The sequence below is a fragment of the Globicephala melas genome, chromosome 7 (genome assembly GCF_963455315.2).
Source record: "Globicephala melas chromosome 7, mGloMel1.2, whole genome shotgun sequence".
Classification (NCBI taxonomy): domain Eukaryota; kingdom Metazoa; phylum Chordata; class Mammalia; order Artiodactyla; family Delphinidae; genus Globicephala; species Globicephala melas.
This window is the reverse complement of record NC_083320.1, coordinates 66,032,193-66,056,412: the sequence shown is the minus strand read 5'-3', so window position 1 is coordinate 66,056,412 and position 24,220 is coordinate 66,032,193. Positions and strand designations below refer to the sequence as shown.

The window sequence follows — 24,220 nt, the reverse complement described above, 5'->3', positions numbered from 1 at the left end:
CAATAATTCAAGACTTCAGAAACCCACTTAACTTGCATTTCAATGAGACTCAGTCACAGCTTCTGACTGAAGGCAGTAATTATATTCCATTTTACTGGCTAGGTAAAGAATTGGCTTTTATGTTTGCTTGTTTGTTTTAAGCCCTGAAAAACTTAAATTTGGCTTTAAATGTAAAAGCACGATTAGACCGAGTTTCAAATAAAATTTTATATATTGATATCGTAGTGAATCTAGAAAAACAACACATTGCTTGTGGTTTTAACTCTCAGTTAGGTACTATAAAAAACTAATTATAAAGATAGTTCTGGTGGTGTTAATGGTACTATTTCTTACATTATTCAAGGGATAAGGCCCTATTAGCATGAGATCCAAAATACTTAATAGAAAATCTTCCATTTTTCCACAGCTCTTATTTACTCAGGATGTCTATAGATGGAACTGATCTTGTAGCTGAATTTCATAAAGAGTACAAGAAGTAGAGCTGCTATTAAATATTAAAGACACCACCTTTACATTAGTGATCAGAATATTTTCACCTGACAATGTAATTTGTTTACAAATATTTCTTAAGAGTATTTGCATTTTATATACTTCTTGATAAGAATCATTCATATCTTTATTTTGGGGTCATCTAGAAGTGGTCCTGGGCAATAAGGAGATGATTACCCAGTTGCAAAATAGTGTGACTTGAAAAATGGATCCAAATGAATTTAGGTGATTAAAATTCTGCTCAGCATTTTCAAAGTCCCATAATCTTTTGGCTTTGGTTTGAATACCAGAGGCTGACTGGCATTATACTTGTTGTTTATGATGGTGATGATAAAATCATAGTGCCTGAAGCAACTGTCCTTGTGTTTCTCAAAAGATTTTAAAATTCATCATGCAAATCAGGCAATCTGATGCTTTCTGACAGCTCGAGGGAAGTATACTTGTGTGCATGTGAATGCAAAAAAGAATTAAACCTGGTTCTGCTAAAAAAAAAAAAAGCCAGTTGGTGCTATTTCTGAATTGGCTGCAATATTTAACCATTTCACTCTGGAAAATACTTGTTTATACTCTGAAAATATTACTTCTTTTTTTGTCTAAAGAATTTGGGAGTAAACCGGGAATGTTTTAGGGCCACAGAATTATTGTACCATATGTTTTATACGTTCGGCTACAGTGATCAGGCATGAACTAGAATAGTTAAGTGTCTGAAATTTACTGAATTCCATTGAGAATTAGATTAAGGTTAAAAGTACTGTTTTTAAATGTAATGAAGAAAGAGCAGTCATAATAAATATAACAAAACATAAATATTTGATTTTCAACCAAAGGTCAGCATATAGAAACTAGAAAGACATTTTCTTTGAATGGTGTTTAATTTTCAGGTAGGAAAGTATATATGTATATGTATAGCTGATTCACTTTTTTATAAAGCAGAAACTAACACACCACTGTAAAGCAATTATACTCCAATAAGGATGTTTAAAAAAAAAAAGAAAAAATAAATAAAATTGAAATGGACACTCAATTTTTTGCATTTGGCTTTATCTAATCTCACAAATATTATACCAATGGAGCAGTAATGAAGACTGATTTATGTAATTTACAATTCTAGAAATTTGAATGAAATGTTATGAAACTCGCTTTATATAATGAACTATTAAATCACTTTAAGATCCTTAATGGATATCTGCAGTGGTCTTAGCATGGCAAAAAACAAAAACAAAAATAAAAACCTCAAACCAAATTCTAATAAAACAATTTCCAAAGTACTGTGAAAGCTGGTGAAGATTGCTGCACCAAGTGCTAAAAGCACTAGATATTTCTGGCTGAAATACAATAGTGGGTCCCATTAATTGTGATATTGTGGAGACTGAAATGCACTCAGTGCTATATATTTTTATGCCATGATTGAATGATAATGTTAGTGGATATAAAAGTGTATATATTTTAGTTTTAAATCATATTAATAAAATTACTTTTAAATATTCACAATTAAGAATACTTAATATATTTCATTTTAAACTTTGCTCTGATGCCCACGATTTATACATTTCAAAAAATGTATATATTTTGAATCTTAACAATGCCAGCATTTGGGGTATTTAATTCCATCTTTGAGGAAACTTGTTTGGAAGAAATAAGGACTATTAATTTTAAACATAGTTAATTTTTCTAACTTTTTAGCCTGCTCTATTTTATAATTTCTCCAAAGATGTTGTCCCTTATCTTCTTGCTATGTCAGCTCTGACTTTCTGTTGTTTGCTGTTTCTATGACAACCATCATGTTGGCTTGAAGAGAGTAGTACATATTTCAGATACATATACAATTCTAGACACACACACACGCACACTTTTAGAATTTTTTATTTACCAAAAAAATTGATGACTAGGCTGACAATTATAGTGGTCATTAATCAGTACTAAAATTAAATGCTATGCTAACATCATGGCTCCGTAAGATATATATCATATATTTGACCTAGATTTTTTTAAAAATATGCACAGGGCTTCCCTGGTGGCGCAGTGGTTGAGAGTCCGCCTGCCGATGCAGGGGACACGGGCTCGTGCCCCAGTCCAGGAAGATCCCACATGCCGCGGAGCGGCTGGGCCCGCGAGCCATGGACGCTGAGCCTGCGTGTCCAGAGCCTGTGCCCTGCAACGGGAGAGGCCACAACAGTGAGAGGCCCGCGTACCGCAAAAAAATAAAAATAAAAATAAAAATATGCATAAAGCTAGATAAGCTGCAAAAGAAAACTGAGGGAGTAAACTTAACTAAAATTTATGGACACTAATAAAGAAGCGTATATATTTTAAAAGTCCCCTCAATATGAGATAAATATTTTGATGAAAAAAAGAATGAATGGAATTCAGGATAAGCAACCTAAATAAGCATTGTTATTTTCAATAAAACAGCTCTTACATTTTTAGGATTCGCTAGCTTTGCAGCTAGAATATGGAAATGGTTGAAATTTATAATTACAATATTTTAAGTTCCTTGATGGCAAGGGCTGTGTCTTATATTTCCCCCACATTACTTAATGTTAATAATCATAATAGCAAGCTTTATTAAACATTTTATCACTTGCCAGGCATTGTGCTAGATGTTTTAAACAAATTATTTTATTTGATTCTTATAACACTAGGTCCTAAATAAATTTATTTTTGATTGGTATGTTCATGACTTTTTTATAAAAAGTACATGTCTTAATTGATCAAATGATTTCTGTCATCTTAAACATGACATGAGTGAAGTGAAATAGGCTAACTAATTGTATAGAAATTAATTAAGATTGCTGGATACAATTAGGGTCTCCTTCAACAGGTACGGACCCATAGGAAAAATGTTTTTATATCACATGTTCATGGTTTCCAATGTATGCATATAATATTGTCAGTATAAATGAAATCACTCTCCAAACTTCCTACATAGTTTTAAATTTATTAATAAATCAGAATTCAATATTCTAAGATTAGAACATTGAAATATTTTGAATCAATATATTTAACATTTATTTATTACTTTAAAAAGTTAAATATTTTAAAAGTTTTAGCTTTAATTTTTGCAGTATTTTTTCTTATGGTGAAAAATTATAAAGAAACTATATGCTATGCAATTGGTTAAATAATCTATGGAAAACCCATATAGTAGATTCCCATGTGGCCATTAAAAAGAGCTAAACAAATGTATCTATTGACATAAAAATATATTCACATTAATAAATAATTCACATTAATTGCAAAATTATATTGCAGTTTCATTCCATTTGTAAAATCTTACACATGAGGTATGAATGTAATAAGATCCAGAAACAAAATGAGAAACACATATTTTCTATAGAAAACCTTAAGTTTTCTCTGAATAGTGGCATTATGGGTAATTTTAATTATCTATGTATTTCTCAATATTTCCCAAAATCTATATATTTTCTCAATTTATATGAATATATTTTAGCTTAACAAGATTTATTGTGTCCATTTATTACAATAGCTTTCTAGAATTTTTCACTAATATAATTACTGCTGTTATAATATGTTTATAAATTTTCCCCTGAAGTTGGAAATCATAGTTCAAAGGGTACATTTTAATTGCCCTCCAGAAAATTTTACCAGGTTATGTGCTCACTTCTAGTAATTGAAGTAACTGAGTGCCTTTTCCTCTAACATCTTTCCAGCCTTACTAGGCATTCTCTCTCTCTGTCTCTGTGCATACTTACATACGTACATACATACATATACACCTGGCCAATTTGATAGGTAAAAACTGATATTCTCTCTTTTTTTTTTAACATCTTTTTTGGATTATAACTGCTTTACAATGGTGTGTTAGTTTCTTCTTTATAACAAAGCGAATCAGCTATACATATACATATATCCCCATTTCTCCTCCCTCTTGTGTCTCCCTCCCATCCTCCCTATCCCACTCCTCTAGGTGGTCACAAAGCACTGAGCAAAACTGATATTCTCTTAATGCTTTAACTTGAATTTCTCTGAATAGTAGGAAGCTAATTATTTATATATTTATTTATTTGCCCTTTTTTGTGTGTATAAATTGTCTATTTTGGTTCTTTTTTTATTATGATTTTCTTTTTCATTGTTTTATATTAAGGATTTTTGATTAACCTATAAGCAATAGTATCATTCCTATTTTGTCATTGATCTTTTAACTCTGTTTATGTTTGCCATAGAAATATGTCATTGTGGTCAAACGTATCATGGATTTGACTTTTAGGAGATGTTTAGGGAGACCTCAGTTCCCAAGATTAATTGCACACAAATAACCTCCTCTAGAACTTACATAAATTTCCATTAAAAATTTAGATCATTAGACCAATTGAAAATTATGTTGGCATACTCTATGAAAGAGATAAATTTCCAGTTTTCCTAAAATCATATACTGAATAATATAATAGTTTCTATCAATTTGAAGTTCTGTTCTTATCTTGAACCAAATTCTTATTCAGTATTTGTAGTAGGATCAGTGTCTGTAGTTTTCTTTCTATTTCATCATCTAGATGGTTATACCTAAACCAACAACACTGTTATATTATGACTCTGTAGTAAGTTTTATGTCACATAGGAGTTCCTAATTTTCCCTAACCCATTGCTATGAAGAGAAACACAATACACTACCATACTCTTTAAAGACTCTATTAGCTATTCTCACATAATTATTATTTGAATTTTATAAGAATATTGTCAAGCTACCAAAAAAACCACTGCTATGCCATTGGATTTACATTAAATTTACAGGTTAATTTGGGCCATAAGGCAAATTGACACCTTATAATTCCATTCCAGGAATGCCAGATAATCTGTCCATATTTAACTGTCATTTTACCCACAGTAGAGTTTTATGCTTTTCTTCTTGCAGTGAATTTTTCTTGAGTCCCTAAGTTTGTAAAATATTTTTGTACCTGTTATGAATGAGACTTTTCTATATATGTTCTAACAGATTATTTTTTGGTACTGAGAAAGGCATAAGGTTTTTTTCTTTTAATGGAAATGTTTCCAGGTTTTCACCTTTAATTTGACTGTAGGATATCCTTTATCCTATATTAAGGAGGCATCCTTCCATTAAAGGTTTTTAATTAATAATGAATGTAAAGTTACATCAAATTCTTTACTGGAATATATCAAGATAATCCTATTTTTCTTCAAACTTTTAATATGATGAAGTGAAAACTATTTTTTCTAATATAAAACTATTATTGCTTTTGACTCTGTTTTATCATAAAATATTCTTTAATTTCACATGAGAATATAATTTAGTCTGGAAATGTGGGTGTATTAAGAGGTCCTAAAAATGTTCAAGGTTATTTTAAAATCCACTTAAAAATATGTTTCATTGAGAGAGAACAAAGTTGAAGGCATCACTCTTCCTTATTTCAAACTGTATTACAAAACTATAGTAATTAAAACAGTGTGGTACTGGCATAAAAACAGACCGTAGATCACTGGAACAGATTAAATACCCCTAAAATAAACTCAGGCATGTTTGACCAACTAATACTTTACAAGGGAGTCAAAAACACTCAATGAAGAAAGGAGAGTCTCTTCAATAAATGGTATTGGAAAAAACTGTACATTCATATAAAAATAATGAAACTGGACCTCTGTCATACACCATTCACAAAAGTTAACTTGAAAAGGATTAAAGACTTAATTGTAAGGCTGAAAACTGCAAAACTCCTCAAGGAAAATATATGGGAAAATCTCCTTGACATTGGTCTTGGCAGTGGGTTTCTGGAAATGACACTAAAAGCACAAGCAACAAAAGGAAAAATCAACAAGTAATACTACATCAAGCTGAAAAGCTCTGCATAGCAAATAAAACAATCAACAAAATGAAAAAACAATCCATGGAATAGAGGAAGTATTTGCAAATAATATATCTGATGAGTTAATATTCAAAATATATAAGGAATTCATGAAAATAATAAATAAATTATCCATTAAAAAAATGGGCAAAGGAACTGAATAGAATTTTTTCAAAGTAGACGTACAATGACCAACAAGTTCATGAAAAGGTGCTCAACTTCAGTAATCATCAGGGAAATGCAGATCAAAACAGCAATGAGAAATTACCTCACACTTGTTAGAATAGCTACTATCAAAAAGACAAGAGATAACAAATGTTGGCAAGAACGTGGAGAATAAGGAACCCCTGTGCAGCCACTATGGAAAACAATATGAGGTTCCTCAAAAAATTAAAACCATATTCCCACATCTGGGCAAATGCCCAGAGGAAATAAAATCACTATCTCAAAGAGAAATATGCACCCCTTATGTTCATTGCAGCATTATTTACAATAACCAACCTATGTCCATTGATGGATGAATGAATATAGAAGTTGTGGTGTATATATACAATGGATGTTATTCAGCCATAAAAAGAAGAAAATCCTGCCGTTTGTGACAACATGGATGGAATTTTGGGCATTAATGCTAAGTGAAATAAGTCAAACAGAGAAAGACAAATACTGTATGATCTCACTTATATGTGATATTAAAAAACAAACAAACTCATAGAACAAGAATAGACTGATGGTTTCCAGAGGCTGGAGGGTGGGGGAAACATGGAGACATTGATCAAAGGCTACAAAAATAAATAAACACAATAAAATGTTTCAAAATGCATTTCAAATTCACGCAAACACACACACACACACACACACACACACACACACATATGGTAATAAGAAAAAAATGGGCCAAAAAAGCGCTATACTTTTTTCCACTTAACTGGGGAGTAGTAAAAAGATAAAGTATAGATATTGCTTAATGTGAAAGAAGGAAAAGCTAGAAACACTAGTGTTTAGTACAAATAAATAGATATAGTGGTTTGTTGAGTCTTCTTTACCTATTTTGCAAATGGGTTAAAGGATAAATCATCCACTTTATTAAAAAAAATCTTTCTTCAACATTGAGGTACGATAAAAGGGAACAAAACTGCTCTGTTCAGCATCCCACATATTGTAGCTGCAGATTAACTTTAAACACATTTTTGTTTCTTTGTGGCCAATTTTTGTTTTGATAGCCTCCATCTGGCATTGATCTGCATTCATTTTGTAGTCTGATTACCAGGCATGAAACAAAGAAATCAACTGGTTCCTCTATCTTAAAAGGCTGGGAGAAATTACCTTTTAGATTTCTTTTTTTTTAATTTTTTAGTATTTAAATTCTCTATGTAAGATAAAAGAGGGAGAGAATTCATTCAGTATGACGGTAAAACAGGACCTCTCAACACAACCACATTGACTTAATTTCCCTTACTCGTAATAAATAACTATACCCGTTCTTTAATTGCATTTCTTTTACTGGTTATACTTGGCATATGTCCTAGCACTTCTGTAAAATAGTCAGTTAATGGTCACGATTATGTTGGTGAAGACTTTTTACTCAAATGAAGAAGCCCTACACAATCTAGCTTAAACAAAAAAGAGCAATCTTAGTTCAAGTAACTGAGAAAGGCAAAAAGGGATCTGGAGGTCAAATACCAACCTCAGCGCTTCCTCCGACCCCAATGACTTGGCTCTGTTCTCACTATGGGAGGGCCTCATTTTCTCCCACTGCATATGGGGTATTGGGTTTCCCTTAAGGTCTATGGAAGATATGTGCCTACACATAGACATACACATCTTCCTAGCACTATATATATATATTTTTTTCGGATTTTAATGCTTTAATTGTTTTTTAAACATCTTTATTGGAGTATAATTGCTTTACATTGCTGTGTTAGTTTCTGCTGTATAACAAAGTGAATCAGCTATATGTATACATATATCCCCATATCCCCTCCTTCTTGCGTCTCCCTCCCACCTTCCCTATCCCACCCCTCTAGGTGGTCACAAAGCACCAAGCTGATCTTCCTGTGCTATGCTGCTGCTTCCCACTAGCTATCTATTTTACATTTGGTAGTGTATATATGTCAATGCCACTCTCTCACTTCGTCTCAGCTTACCCTTCCCCCTCCCTATGTCCTCAAGTCCATTCTTTACATCTGCGTCTTTATTCCTTTCCTGCTGCTAGGTTATTCAGAACCTTTTTTTTTTTTTTTAAGATTCCATATATATGTGTTAGCATACGGTATTTATTTTTCTCTTTCTGACGTACTTCACTCTGTATGACAGTCTCTAGGTCCATCCACCTCACTACAAATAACTCAATTTCGTTTCTTTTTATGGCTGAGTAATATTCCATTGTATATATGGGCCACAAAGAACATATATATGTATATATGTTCTTTATCCATTCATCTGTCAGAGGACACTTCGGTTGCTTCCATGTCCTGGCTATTTATTGTAAATAGAGCTGCAGTGAACATTGTGGTACATGACTCTTTTTGAATTATGGTTATCTCAGGGTATATGCCCAGAAGTGGGATTGCTGGGTGATATGGTAGTTCTATTTTTAGTTGTTTAAGCAACCTCCATACGGTTCTCCATAGTGGCTGTATCAATTTACATTCCCACCAACAGTGCAAGAGGGTTCCCTTTTCTCCACACCCTCTCCAGCATTTATTGTTTGTAGATTTTTTGATGATGGCCATTCTGAACAGTGTGAGGTGATACCTCACTGTAGTTTTGATTTGCATTTCTCTAATGATTAGTGATGTTGAGCATCCTTTCATGTGTTTGTTGACAATCTGTATATTTTCTTCGGAGAAATGTCTATTTAGGTCTTCTGCCCATTTTTGGATTGGTTTGCTTGTTTTTTTGCTATTGAGCTGCATGAGCTGCTTGTAAATTTTGGAGATTAATCCTTTGTCAGTTGCTTCATTTGAAAATATTTTCTCCCATTCTGAGGGTTGTCTTTTCGCCTGGTTTATAGTTTCCTTTGCTGTGCAAAAGCTTTTAAGTTTCATTAGGTCCCATTTGTTTATTTTTGTTTTTATTCCCTTTCTCTAGGAGGTGGGTCAAAAAGGATCTCGCTGTGATTTATGTCAAAGAGTGTTCTTCCTATGTTTTCCTCTAAGAGTTTTATATTATCTGACCTTACAATTAAGTCTTTAATCCATTTTAAGTTTATTTTTGTGTATGGTGTTAGGGAGTGTTCTAATTTCATTCTTTGATATGTAGCTGTCCAGTTTTCCCAGCACCACTTATTGAAGACGCTGTCTTTTCTACAGTGTATATTCTTGCCTCCTTTATCAAAAATAAGGTGACCATATGTGTGTGGGTTTATCTCTGGGCTTTCTATCCTGTTCCATTGATCTATATTTCTGTTTTTGTGCCAGTACCATACTGTCTTGATTACTTTAGCTTTGTAGTATAGTCTGAAGTCAGGGAGCCTGATTCCTCCAGCTCTGTTTTTCTTTCTCGAGATTTCATTGGCTATTCGGGGTCTTTTGTGTTTCCATACAAATTGTGAAATTTTTTGTTCTAGTTCGGGGAAAAATGCCATTGGTAATTTGATAGGAATTGCACTGAATCTGTAGATTGCTTTGGGTAGTATTAGTAATTTTCACAATGTTGATTCTTCCAATCCAAGAACATGGTATGTCTCTCCATCTGTTTGTATCATCTTTAATTTCTTTCATCAGTGTCTTATAGTTTTCTGCAAACAGGTCTTTTGTCTCCTTAGGTAGGTTTATTCCTAGGTATTTTATTCTTCTTGTTGCAATGATAAATGGGAGTGTTTCCTTAATTTCTCTTTCAGATTTTTCATCATTAGTGTATAGAAATGCAAGAGATTTCTGTGCATTAATTTTGTATCCTGCCAGTTTACCAAATTCATTGATTAGGTCTAGTAGTTTTCTGGTAGCATCTTTAGGATTCTCTATGTATAGTATCATGTCATCTGCAAACAGTGACAGTTTTACTTCTTCTTTTCCTATTTAGATCTCTTTTATTTCTTTTTCTTCTCTGAATGCTGTGGCTAAAGCTTCCAAAACTATGTTGAATAATAGTGGTGAGAGTGGGCATCCTTGTCCTGTTCCTGATTTTAGAGGAAATTATTTCAGCTTTTCACCATTGAGAATGATGTTGGCTGTGGGTTTGTCATATATGGCCTTTATTATGTTAAGTTCCCCCTATGCCTACTTGCTGGAGAGTTTTTATAATAAATTGGTGTTGAATTTTGTCAGAAGCTTTTTCTGCATCTATTGAGATGATCACATGGTTTTTATCCTTCAGTTTGTTAATATGGTATATCACATTGCTTGATTTGCATATATTGAAGAATCCTTGCATTCCTGGGATAACCCCACTTGAACATAGTGTAGGATCATTTTAATGTGCTGTTGGATTCTGTTTGCTAGTATTTTGTTGAGGAATTTTGCATCTATGTTCATCAGTGATATTGGCCTGTAGTTTTCTTCTTTTGTGACATCTTTTTCTGGTTTTGTTATCAGGGTGATGGTGGCCTTGTAGAATGAGTTTGGGAACATTTCCTCCCTGTGCTATATTTTGGAAGAGTTTGAGAAGGATAGGTGTTAGCTCTTCTCTAAATTCTTGATAAAATTTGCCTGTGAAGCCAGCTGGTCCTGGGCTTTTGTTTGCTGGAGGATTTTAAATCACAGTTTTAATTTCAGTGCTTGTGATTGGTCTGTTTATATTTTCTATTTTTTCCTGGTTCAGTCTCAGAAGGTTGTGCTTTTCTAAGAATTTGTCCATTTCTTCCATGTTGTCCATTTTATTGGCGTATAGTTTCTTGTAGCAATAGCTCATGATCCTTTGTATTTCTGCAGTGTCAGTTGTTATTTCTCCTTTTTCATTTCTGGTTGTGTTGGTTTGAGTCTTCTCCCTTTTTTTTCTTCATGAGCCTGGTTAGTGGTTTATCAATTTTGTTTATCTTCTGAAAGAACCAGTTTTAGTTTTATTGATCTTTGCTATTGTTTCCTTCATTTATTGTTCATTTTTTTCTGATCTTCTGATCTTTATGATTTCTTTCCTTCTGCTAACTTTGGGTTTTTTGTTCTTGTTTCTCTAATTGCTTTAGGTGTAAGGTTAGGTTTTTTATTTGAGATTTTTCTTGTTTCTCGAGGTAGGAAGGTATTGCTATAAAGTTCCCTCTTTGAACTGCTTTTGCTGCATCCCATAGGTTTTGGGCCATCGTGTTTTCATTGTCATTTGTTTCTAGGTAGTTTTTGATTTCCTCTTTGATTTCTTCAGTGATCTTGGTTATTTAGTAGCATATTGTTTAGCCTCCATGTGTTTGTATTTTTTACAGTTTTTTTCCTGTAATTGATATCTATTCTCATAGCGTTGTGATCGGAAAAGGTACTTGATACGATTTCAAATTTCTTAAATTTACCAAGGCTTGATTTGTGACTCAAGATATGATTTATCCTGCAGAATGTTCCATGAGCACTTGAGAAGAAAGTGTATTCTATTGTCTTTGAATGGAATGTCCTATAAATATCAGTTAAGTCCATCTTGTTTAATATGTCATTTAAAGCTTGTGTTTCCTTATTTATTTTCATTTTGGATGATCAGTCCCTTGGTGAAAGTGGGGTGTTAAAGTCTCCTGCTATTATTGTGTTACTGTCAATTTCCCCTCTTATGGCTGTTAGCACTTGCCTTATGTATTGAGGTGCTCCTATTTGGGGTGCATAAATATTTACAGTTGTTATATCTTCTTGTTGGATTGATCCCTTGATCATTATGTAGTGTCCTTCTTTGTCTCTTGTTATAGTCTTTATTTTAAAGTATGTTTAGTCTGATATAAGAATTGCTACTCCAGCTTTCTTTTGATTTCCATTTGCATGGAAAATCTTTTTCCATCCCTTCACTTTCAGTCTGTATGTGTCTCTAGGTCTGAAATGGATCTCTTGTAGACAGCATATATACAGATCTTATTTTTGTATGCATTCAGCCAGTCTGTGTCTTTTGGTTAGAGAATTTAATCCATTTACAATTAAAGTAATTATCGATATGTATATTCCTATTACCATATGTTAATTGTTTTTTTATGTCTTTTTCTTCTCTTGTGTTTCCTGACTGGAGAAGTTCCTTTAGCATTTGTTGTAAAGCTGGTTTTGTAGGGCTGAATTTTCTTACATTTGATTGTCTGTAAAAGTTTTAATTTCTCTGTCGAATCTGAATGAGATCCTTGCTGGGCAGAGTAATCTTGGTTGTAGGTTTTTCCCTTTCATCACTTTAAATATGTCCTGCCACTCCCTTCTGGCTTGCAGAGTTTCTGCTGAAAGATCAGCTGTTAACCTTATGGGGATTCCCTTGTGTGTTATTTGTTGTTTTTCCCTTGCTGCCTTTAATATTTTTTCTTTGTATTTAATTTTTGATAGTTTGATTAATATGTGTCTTGGCCTGTTTCTCCTTGGATTTATCCTGTATGGGACTCTCGGCCCTTCCTAGACTTGATTTACTATTTCATTTACCATGTTAGGGAAATTTTCAATTATAATCTCTTCAAACATTTCTCAGACCCTTTCCTTTTCTCTTCTTCTTCTGGGACCCCAATCGAATGTTGGTGCATTTAATGTTATCCCTGAGGTCTCTGAGACTGTCCTCAATTCTTTTCATTCTTTTTTCTTTATTCTGCTCTACAGTAGTTATTTCCACTATTTTATCTTCCAGGTCACTTATCCGTTCTTCTGCTTCAGTTATTCTGCTATTTATTCCTTCTAGAGAATATTTAATTTCATTTGTTGTGTTGTTCATCATTGTTTGTTCGCTCTTTAGTTCTTCTAGGTCCTTGTTAAACGTTTCTTATAATTTCTCCATTCTAAGATTTTGGATCATCTCCACTCCCATTACTCTGAATTCTTTTTCAGGTAGACTGCCTATTTCCTCTTCATTTATTTGGTCTGGTGGGTTTTTACCTTGCTCCTGCATCTGATGCATATTTCTCTGTCTTCTCATTTTGTTTTACTTACTCTGTTTGGGGTCTCCTTTTCACAGGCTGCAGTTTCCTAATTCCCATTGTTTTTGGTGTCTGCCTCCAGTGGGTAAGGTTGGTTCAGTGGGTTGTGTAGGCTTCCTGGTGGAGGGTCTGGTGCATGTGTTCTGGTAGGTGGGTCTGCATCTTGTCTTTTGACGGGCAAGGCTGCCTCTGGTGGTGTGTTTTGGGGTGTCTGTTAACTTAGTATGATTTTAGGTAGCCTCTCCGCTAATGGATGAGGTTGTGTTCCTGTCTTGCTACTTGTTTGGCATGGGCATCCAGCACTGGAGCTTGCTGGCCATTGGGTGGATCTGGGTCTTAGCGTTGAGATGGAGATCTCTGGGAGAGCTCTCGCCGATTATTATTACGGGGGGCCAGGAGGTCTCTGGTGGTCCAATGTCCTGAACTTGGCTCTCCCACCTCAGAGGCTCAGGCCTGACACCAGGCCAGAGCACCAAGACCCTGTCAGCCACATGGCTCAGAAGAAAAGGGAGAAAAACAAAATTTTTTTAAATAATAAAATAAAATAATTAAATTAAAAATTTTTTTAATTATTAAAATTTAAAAAATTAAAAAGTAATAAAAAAAAGAGAGCAACAAAACCAATAAACAAATCTACCAATGATAATAAGTACTAAAAGCTATACGAAGATAAACATAAAAATCAGATACAAGTCAGTCACGGACAGCAAACCCCAAGTCTACAGTTGCTCCCGAAGTCCACTGCCTCAATTTTGGGTTGATTCGTTGTCTAGTCAGGTATTCCACAGATGCAGAGTACATCAAGTTGACTGTGGGGATTTAATCCGCTGCGCCTGAGGCTGCTGGGAGAAATTTCCCTTTCTCTTCTTTCTTTGCACAGCTCCCAGGGTTCAGCTTTGGTTTTGTCCCCACCTCTGCATGTAGGTTGCCCCCAGGCTTCTGTTCCTGCCCAGACAGGACAGGGTTAAAGCAGTGGCTGATTAAGGGGCTCTGGCTCACTCAGGCTGGGGGGAGGGAGGGGTACAGTAGTTATAATTGGAATGTGGGGCGAGCCTGCAACAGCAGAGGCCAGTATGACGTTGTAACAGCCTGAGGTGTGCCCTGTGTTCTCCTGGGAAAGTTGTCCCTGTATCACTGGACCCTGGCAGTGGCTGGCTGCACAGGCTCCTGGGGGCAGGGGTGTGGATAGTGACCTGTGCTTGCACATGGATTCTTGGTGGCTGCAGCAGCAGTGTTAGCGGTTCATGCCCATCTCTGGGGTCCGAGCTGATAGACACGGCTCACACCCATCTCTGGAGCTCATTTAGGCGGTGCTCTACCTTCTGTGGGCAGACAGGGAAGGAATCCCCTCTCCTCGTGCACCACAAAACAATGGTCTCTTGCCTCTTAGGCAGGTCCAGAGTTTTTCCCGGACTCCCTCCCAGCTAGCTGTGGCACACTAGCCCTCTTCAGGCTGTGTTCACACGGCCAACCCCAGTTCTCTCCCTGGGATCTGACCTCTGAAGCCCGAGCCTCAGCTCCCAGGCCCCACCCACACCTGCAGGTGAGCAGACAAGCCTCTCAGGCTGGTGAGTGCTGCTTGGCACTGATCCTCTGTGCAGGGATCTCTCCGCTTTGCCCTCTGCACCCCTGTAGCTGCACTCTCCTCCATGGCTCCCCCCCATCCACCCCCTGTCTCCGCCAGTGAAGGGGCTTCCTAGTGTGTGGAAACTTTTCCTCCTTCACAGCTCCCTCCCAGAGGTTCAGGTCCAGTCCCTATTCTTTTGTCTCTGTTTTTTCTTTTTTCTTTTGCCCTACCCAGGTACGTGGGGATTTTCTTGCCTTTTGGGAAGTCTGAGGTCTTCTGGCCACATTCAGTAGGTGTTCTGTAACAGTTGTTCCACATGTAGACGTATTTTCTTTTTTTTTTTTTTTTGGGTACGCGGGCCTCTCACTGTTGTGGCCTCTCCCGTTGCAGAGCACAGGCTCCGGATGCACAGGCTCAGCGGCCATGGCTCACAGGCCCAGCCGCTCCGCGGCATGTGGGATCTTCCCGGACTGGGGCACGAACCCGTGTCCCCTGCATCGTCAGGCAGACTCTCAACAACTGCGCCACCAGGGAAGCCCTGTAGATGTATTTTTGATGTATTTGTGGGGAGAAAGGTGATCTCCACGTCTTACTACTCCGTCATCTTGAAGGTCCCCCCTCTAGCACCATATTCTTGAAGACAAGGAGCAGTCTTTTCCAACCCTGGCTCTAACAGCTCAGATGGTGAAATAGCTCATGTTTTCATGAGGATTGTCTTAATGTGTCAACTATGTGCCCATTTATGTTCAGTCTCTGCCCTTCCTCTGAAAATTGCATTTCCTGACTGCCTTGCCTACTGACTTCCCTACAAAATGCAAAATCAGAGTTCATAAGCCCATTCAATAGATGAAGAAACTGGTATTATGTAATTTGCCCAAAGTCACAGAAGAAAGATGAAAACATCAAAAGATGTCAACCTCTGTTTTTTGGTACTCCAGAGCCTAAACACTTTTTATTACATTGTCATGCCACGAATATTTCTCTCGAACTGCATTGAATCTTCATTTCTCTACTCATATCTGTAAAAATCTTCACTCAGTGTTCAGTCATTATTCACTTTATGGTAAAATCACTTTATTATTAAGTCATCTATCATGAAGTCTATCAATAGATAGACTTCTGTAACAAAATTTCCTCATATGATATCAAGACTTTTTGTGGCTCTCCTGTTGCAGAGCACAGGCTCCGGACACAGAGGCTCAGCAGCCATGGCTCACAGGCCCAGCCGCTCTGCAGCATGTGGGATCTTCCCGGACTGGGGCACGAACCCGTGTCCCCTGCATCGGCAGGCGGACTCTCAACCACTGCGCCACCAGGGAAGCCCTAGACTTTTTCTTTTCTTCATCCACACATACTTGACATTAGCCAGTGAGCTCCTTGGTGTTGCAAGCAGACTAATTTGGGGTCAGATTAAATACATAATTATATATACCCCATTTCTGTCTGCCACTACATGCAATATTCCTGAAATGTGGAGAAAGTATATAAACACATTAAGTAGTAATTAGGTGCTGGGCACTTTCTACAGGGAAATTTTGGTGAGGCTCCTTATATCTTAACAGTGGCAGAGAAGAACATATTCTTAAGTAACAAATATGTGGTTTTTTCTCATTTCTTTTAAGAGAATGGAAGTTGTCAGGGCAGCGCCAGCAACCCTGCAAGACATTATTTGGGCATTCCTACCCTGCAGAATAGTGACTGTGTGGTTTCCATGCAGGAGAATCAAAACAATTAAAATAGATACTGTAGACTGCTTCATTAACTGAAAGTGGAGGGAATAAGTCTGTAAAGATCTTCCTCTTTTACTTCTGTCAGTGGATATTGCTTTTTCTTTTTTTAAGTTTAATTTCTATTTTCTGCAGCTGAGCATGAAAGTACACTGACTAACACAGTCTGCAATTAAGCTATGTTCCTAGGACCATCTGTAAGAATTTATGCATTTCTTGGGAATCTGATCAATTCTAGCAGCAATTCTGTATTTTCCTTGTGAAATTAAGGAGCCCTGCAATCAATTTTATATTTAAAAGTTGGTTTCTGCTTGAAAAAAAATGTGGACCCAATGTCCAAAAACTATTCTGTGCTTCAAAATTGGTTTCCTTGAATAATTCTCTCTTATGCAGACACACATGCATTTTTATGTGAAGTCGTAAATATCATATCACAGAATTTAATGTAAGGAAGATTTGTTCCTTCTCTCCTATTTATTTATTTAGTCATTTATTTATATCATTATAGACTCACAGATATTCATTTTATTCTTTGGGTTATAATCTAATACTGTCATTAATTTTTATTGCTTAAATTAGTCCAACTTTGACCATTGAGAGTTCTTTCAGGTCAGTCCTTCTGTCCTTCTCACATGACATAGACTTCTCATGTGCCTATCCTTTTTTCTTTCCCTTTCTTACTTTTCATTACTGTAAGATGATTCAGGTTCATCTTGTATTTACCCTGTCCCAATCCTAGAATTAGCCATTTCTCAAAGAGTTAGGTTTTTAATATGAGTCATTGGGTAAATGGTGATGTCATTTACTAAAATGAGTAAGACTGAAGTAAGAGGAGGAAGCCTGAGATTTGTTATCTTTCTCTTTCTTTCTTTCTCTCTCTCTCTCTTTCTTTCTTTCTTTCTTTCTCTTCCTTCCTTCCATCTTTCTTTCATTTTTTAATTATTTTTTGACATGTTAAAATTTGAAAAGCCTATTAGCCATTTAAGTGGAGCTGTAGATTAGAGTAGGCAGTGTGTATAAAAATCTAAAATTCTGAGAAGAGGTTCAGGCTACATATCTAAATTTGAGAATCACAAATAAATGGTGGTATTTAAAGACATAGGACCAGATCTGCTTTCTTAGGAAAGGGTCAGATAGAAAAGTCTCAGACCTCAATCCATGAGAGGATTTAGAGGTTAGGAAGAATGGAAGAAATCAGGCAGGAAGGTTGAGGAAGGGCAGTAAATGAGGTAGGAGAAAACCCTACTCTGTGCATGGTATGTTGCAAGCCAGGTAAAGAAATAGCTCAAGACTGAACTGAAAATCTGAGTCAAAATCTCTTGAGATATTGAAGATAAGGACTGAAAATTTACCATTGGATTTGGTAATATTCAAATTCACTGATGACCTTGATAAATGCTATTTCAGTGGAACTGTGGACCAGTTCCACAGTCTAATTTTGGGGAGTTCAATATAGAATTACATCTGAGAAATGGAGAATACCTTCTCTTGGGAAGTTGCTACAAAACGGAGTGGAGAAATAGTGATAGTGAGATGGGGAAATGATAGAAAGGGAATTTATTTTTAAGTTTGGAGATATTACAACATATTTGCAGACAAAGGGAATAATAGAGTAAAATAGGGGGGAAATGATGATGCAGAAGAAAGAGGGGATCGTTAAAGTAGCAAAGACCTAGAATTGGTGAGAGGAAATTAGAATCCAAAGCTTAAGAGAAGGAGATGACCTTAGGTGGGAGAAAGAACAGTTTCTCCATCATAACAGGATTGAAGGCAGACTATATGGGTACAAATATCAAGAGTACATGGAATATAGTAGGAAGAAGGAAAGAAGTTCCAGGCCCTGGAGTTCTATCAATTTTCTTAGAAGCAATATCATAAACCGAGATGGAAAAGATGAGAAGAAATGTTGGACAGTTGAAAAGAAGTAAAGGTGCCTTTTCATGGTATCATAGAGTTGAATTATGAATTAATAAGGGAAATGTGATATTAGATTGTCAGGCACGACTACTGGGGACCCACTTGCAATAGCCTACATTTTCTCTAGTCATTATCATCCGTTCAGCTACTAGAGGCAGGTTCATAGTAGGAAGAGAGTTGAGTTTAACTAGCTGATTTTTTATTTTTTTGGTCACATTGATTTGAAAAAGAGAGAAAAAGTCCTTCATGGTGAGTGTATATGTGAGGAAGAGATTACAATGATGAATAACGGACCCTAAATTCAGTAAGTGGGGAAATGTGAACATGAGTGGGACAACAGAAAAATGTGTAGAGGTCAAGAAAATTTTGTTGATGAAGTGTACGGTTTATCAGAGACTTTTCGTCACAAAGATTCTTTAAGGCTTCCCCATACCTTACTGATACATTGCTCTTGCGATGGTAGAATCTGAAACATCTTTTCAATCTCTTTTATGATAATCTGTCTAGTCAGGTTTGCACCTTTTCTTGGGTCAGTCTTGCTAATTTACAATTTTCTGGGAAATTATCTACTCCTTTAGGTTTTTTAAATTTTTACCTAAATTTTCACCCAAATTTTCTTATAGTTCTTGCAAATTCCTAGTAATTATAGTTATGTCTTTTCCCATGTCTTTAAATAGAGATCTATCTGAACTCTTTCAGAGAATTGTTTGCACACTTTGGAGCACAGCTGATTGAGTGGAAAAATCCCATGGTGACCACCTGATATGTAAATAGCCTAACTAGGACTGATTTAATTTCTTTTGATAACTCTTGTCCCCACTTTTACTGAAATGGAATGACTAAGTGCTATCATCATTTTAGAAACTTTTTTGGTCATGTGATACTCTTCATTATAGTTCAACACATATTAGGAAAAAATGGAAATTATTTTGTTGTTTGTTAAATAGTGGATTAAGGGCTGCATATATTTTGATAACCGCACTTTATCAGATGTATGAAGGTACAAAATTGAAGTGGTATTGTTACGTAAGAAATCATTCTAAATAGAATCAATGTGATTGTCAGTGGTGTTTTATTCTCTTAAAAAAAATAGGGCCAGGGCTTCCCTGGTGGCGCAGTGGTTGGGAGCCCGCCTGCCGATGCAGGGGACACAGGTTCGTGCCCTGGTTCGGGAGGATCCCACGTGCCGCGGAGCGGCTGGGCCCGTGAGCCATGGCTGCTGGTCCTGCGTGTCCAGAGCCTGTGCTCCGCAGTGGGAGAGGCCACAGCAGTGAGAGGCCCATGTACCGCAAAAAAAAAAAAAAACCTCTAAAAAAAAAATAGGGCCAAACTGTACATGGCAGATTGGTCTTTCCTGCTAGATTCCTTTGCCCTAGGCCCTTTGCTTCTGTCAGGAAGTTGTCCTTCAGAGTGAAAGATGCTTTTGCTGGTTGCAGGCATATTAATTATGCAATACTGTATTTCGAGATGCAATTGCAAATATAACTAAACTATTGCCCTGAACTTACCAGTCGTATTATCGCCTTAGAAAACCTGAACAGCTAATTCACCTTTCTTCATTTGTGTTCATAGAGTATTTCCTTTTGACATACTGAAACTGAGATGAAGCAGGCTTCCAGACTTGCAGAAGTGATCAGCTTGGGGGTCTCAAACTCCCTGATCCTTGGAGGAACAAGTGTATTCTCAAAATCCCCACATTTGCAAGAAAGTTATTTTTTTAGAGATGGCAACAGTTAAGAGTGTTTTAAACAAGTTAAAATTCGTTATATCTAACCACTGAATCATCCACTATAAACAACACAAGCTGATCTTATAGCTCAGTCAAGGCCACCACTGAGATGTGACCTTCAGTGACCTCAGTGAAGTCTAGCATGGCTATTGATTAAAACATGCCAGCAAGAGTCTGTGCCTCATTGACCTGCTAAAGGTGCCCTTTAGAGAAAATGTTGACAAACACAGGAGAGAGCCTTGACCCTCACTTGCCACTCTGAATGGCTGCTGGGATTTGTAAGTTGATTTGCAGTAATGTACGTGGGCAACCGGGAAGCCATAGGGCCTGGAACTAGGAGAGGTGGTGTTCACCTTTCCCTCCAGCCCTGTGACATTGCAGAAATTTCTAAAAATGAAAACTGGTTCTCAGGGAATTTCTCAATTGAACCCCAGGTATTAGTAAAGACTAGATATAAACCATAAGTGTTAGGTGCACATTTTAAAATGATAATATAGGTTTGTGTCAATTTTGTTTTTCACAGAACTCATAATCAGAAACTGAGGTTCTTTAGATGAGCACAACAAAAGATTTGTGAGGACAAATGATGTTACATTTACATTAGTATACATATTCCAAGTCTTCCATAAATGTCACCCTCCTTGAATATTTTTCATAGTACCTGAGATAGTTATATGTGTCCACAAATCAGTCCCAGATGTCACTTGTCACTGCTAAGGCCACCCATGGGACTGCAGTCCCACTCAAATAGTGGTGTAGTGAGTGCTGCAGGTATTCTAGTTTGTTCTGCCAAGTAACCGTGCGTATCCGTGTAGACACACGTAAAGTTTAAATGGAGAAAGAAGCTCCTGGAGACACAATTGTCCTGAGACAATTTTTTTCTTAGGGATTTTTGATGTTCTAAGCTTGTTTGAATGCCATCAGCATAAATTGTTTGCTCAGTCTATTTCTTCATTCAATAACCCATTTACAGTATTTCTACATTAGCTATTGTTATTGGCTATGATCAGTAATAGTTCATTTCTGGCTATTGTGGAAACACAATAAATGAACCACACTTCACAAGTTTCTCTACATCATGTTTAAGGAAAATTGTTACACTTGTATATGGACATAATGATTTATCTTAACATATTAGAATGGAAAGTTTATTAATCTTTAGGAAAAGTAATTATACATATTTTAGTCTGGGGAAATAAAAGCACGTAATTACTGCCAGGATTTTATCATCTCTTTAAATTATTGCACTAATCATAATAAATATTCATTGTGATTTTCATCAACTATCTAGCTACAATATTTTGATTTTCCTGTTTATTTTTGTGTCTTGAAGATACGAATCTCCTGGAGACTAGAAAGTTATTTAAATCTAGTGTAATGCTGATTGATAAGATAAAATGCCTTTAATTTCTTATCCATAGTAACAGTTGTTGATTGAATAATAGGTAAATAAATGAATGAACATGTATGAATGATTAGAAATTTACTACATTTTTCTAAGATGAATGTTCTTTCTGCACTAATTTATATACGGTATGATCATTCAGTTCTAAATTTAATGCCTTATTTATATTCCAAGATTCCTATTGATTTTCCTCTGTGTCACATTATATTTACACCCTGTCATCAGCTTTACTCTTTGAAAATATAACGTTATGTAACATATTGAAACATATTTTCTTTTATAAGGAAAAAATAAGGAGATATCAACAGACTGAAAAGATGTTTTCAGAGGCATAGATTCTTCAGGAAGATACTGGCGTTCATAAGATCTCAAGGTTAGCATACATTATTATTTTCATGCTTTTACAGATCTGAGATATAACTGTGTCACTGCTCCATGTTGTTATTGCTAATGTGTAATTGGATAATAAGGAAAAATGCTCTTATATAAAATACATATTTTTTAAAAGATCTTTTCAAAATTTTTAGAAATTCATTTATACCAGAAATGTATTATTTCATTCAATTGGGATGGTTACAAGAAAATATTGTTTTAGTAGAGAATCCATTGGTTATTAAAATTTTCTTCTTTTTTAAAGGGTAACACTGTTAGCATAAATATAAATGTTAGGCATTCCTATAAAATTTTATTTTTGATTTCTTAAGGAATGTACACCTATTTAGCAAATTTTTTATTTCTTTTGTATCTTTGGTTACAACATACACACATATATACATATAGTTTAGAAGGATAGCTGATCAGCAATCCTTCTAAAATTCTTAGAATCCCACTCCCCAACTTTCCCAAGTACAGTGAAAGAAATTTTACTCTTGTCAGAAAATGTGACCTCAATAAAATGACAGTTGATATGAATGAACAAAAAGATATTTGAGAAACTTTTCTAAGTTGTTAGAATCATATGTCTAGAAAAGAAAAGCAAAATAAGCCTACTCTCATTAAACAGCTTTTTATAATAGTAAACAAATGTAAAATATTCATTTGGAAGTTTGAGTTACAACGTAGGTTAAAATGGCTCATTCTAATGGGATAGCTTGAGAAAGTGAATGATTTCTGACTTCTTTATATTGTGGGACCCAATATCAAATATTCATGATTTTAAATGAAATGTATTAATGATTCTTATTTATTTATTTTTATTTGTTTTGTATGTTTATTTATTTATCTTTATTGAGATAACATTGGTTTATAACATTATGTAAGATGCATGTGTATAACATTATGTAAGATGCATGTGTACAACATTATATTTCTGCTTCTGTGTACAACACAGCATGCTCACCATAAAAAATTTAGTTTCTGTCTGTTACCATAGAGTTGACCTTCCTTACCCATTCCCCATGCCTCCGACCGCCTCCCAGCCCCTTCCTCTCTGGTAACCACTACTCTGTTCTCTGTAATGATCGTTTTATTTTTATTGCCTTGGTCAGGCTTGCCTTCAATATCTACTTGTTTTCCTCACTCATCCAAGGATATATTCATTCAAAATTTATTTAGGACTTACCATATGCAAGACAATGGCTGAGTGCTGCTTTGGTTGTTTCAAAATGAGTAAGATATGGTTCTTGTTCTCGAGAATTGCCGAACCAATATGTTTCTTGGAAATTAATTTTATTATTAACACAAGCAACACATAATTAAAAAGACAGGCTAGATTTAAAAGGGCATGTAATGAATTCTAAAGCACAATGGGAATTATTTGGGGATTATTCATATTTTCACATTATGGCTTTTATTAGCCTACAATACTGAGAGTTAATACCAATGGGAATGATGCTCCGTTACAACCCACACTCAAATGACCTTTTATTAAAGTAGCTCTTCAAGTACACCACAAGTAAGTAATATGAGATTCTAAGAAAGAAAAGTCTCTTTTTTGCCACAACTGCAAATTTAATGTTGTAGAAAATAGTTATGCAAACACATGAAAAGAACAAAGGTGAGCATTGCCTACTTGGTTTTTCTTATTCCTGTACAGGCAACTTTATTAAGCTCACCAGAGAATTAAATCATTTCCCCAATGACCTAGAAAGGCAAGTAGATTTGCAATGCTTGTAATGTAGGTTTGAATGATATAAACCCCTAAGGAATCCATATGCAAATAGCTGGATAAGTAAAGAGATTTGCAGTGGAGTGGGAGTCCAAACTCTGTTGGAAATGGAATCGCATAGCACTCTGCTTCTCACAAAGAGCTTTTAGAAAGGTCATGTCTTAAGAAGTTAAAGCAAGTCAAGTAATTAAAAATAGTAAACATCTTTTTGAAAAGTCAGTGAAGACACCCCTTTCTTAATTATTCCATTAAAGTGGTTAAATTAATTTATATAAGAACTACAATCATTCAACAAATATTTATCAATTGCCTGCTATGTGCATGGGGGCAACAGCAGTGAATAAAATACACCAATATCCTTGCCTTAGTGGAAATTACATTCTAAAGGGTGGAAATATACAATCAATAAAAAACAAAGTTAATTATATGTTACATTAGATGGTGACGGTGCTATGGA

At 35.6% G+C, this 24,220-nt stretch overlaps 1 protein-coding gene across 1 annotated transcript in view; it reads left to right on the top strand.

The window, feature by feature from the left end:
* Window positions 1–24,220, top strand: part of CSRNP3 (cysteine and serine rich nuclear protein 3) — a 191,964-nt gene that overhangs the window by 18,356 nt on the left and 149,388 nt on the right. The window contains exon 3 of the mRNA XM_060302331.1: window positions 21,941–22,029. The gene's annotated coding sequence lies outside the window, so the exon portion shown is untranslated. The remainder of the gene's footprint in view (window positions 1–21,940; window positions 22,030–24,220) is intronic.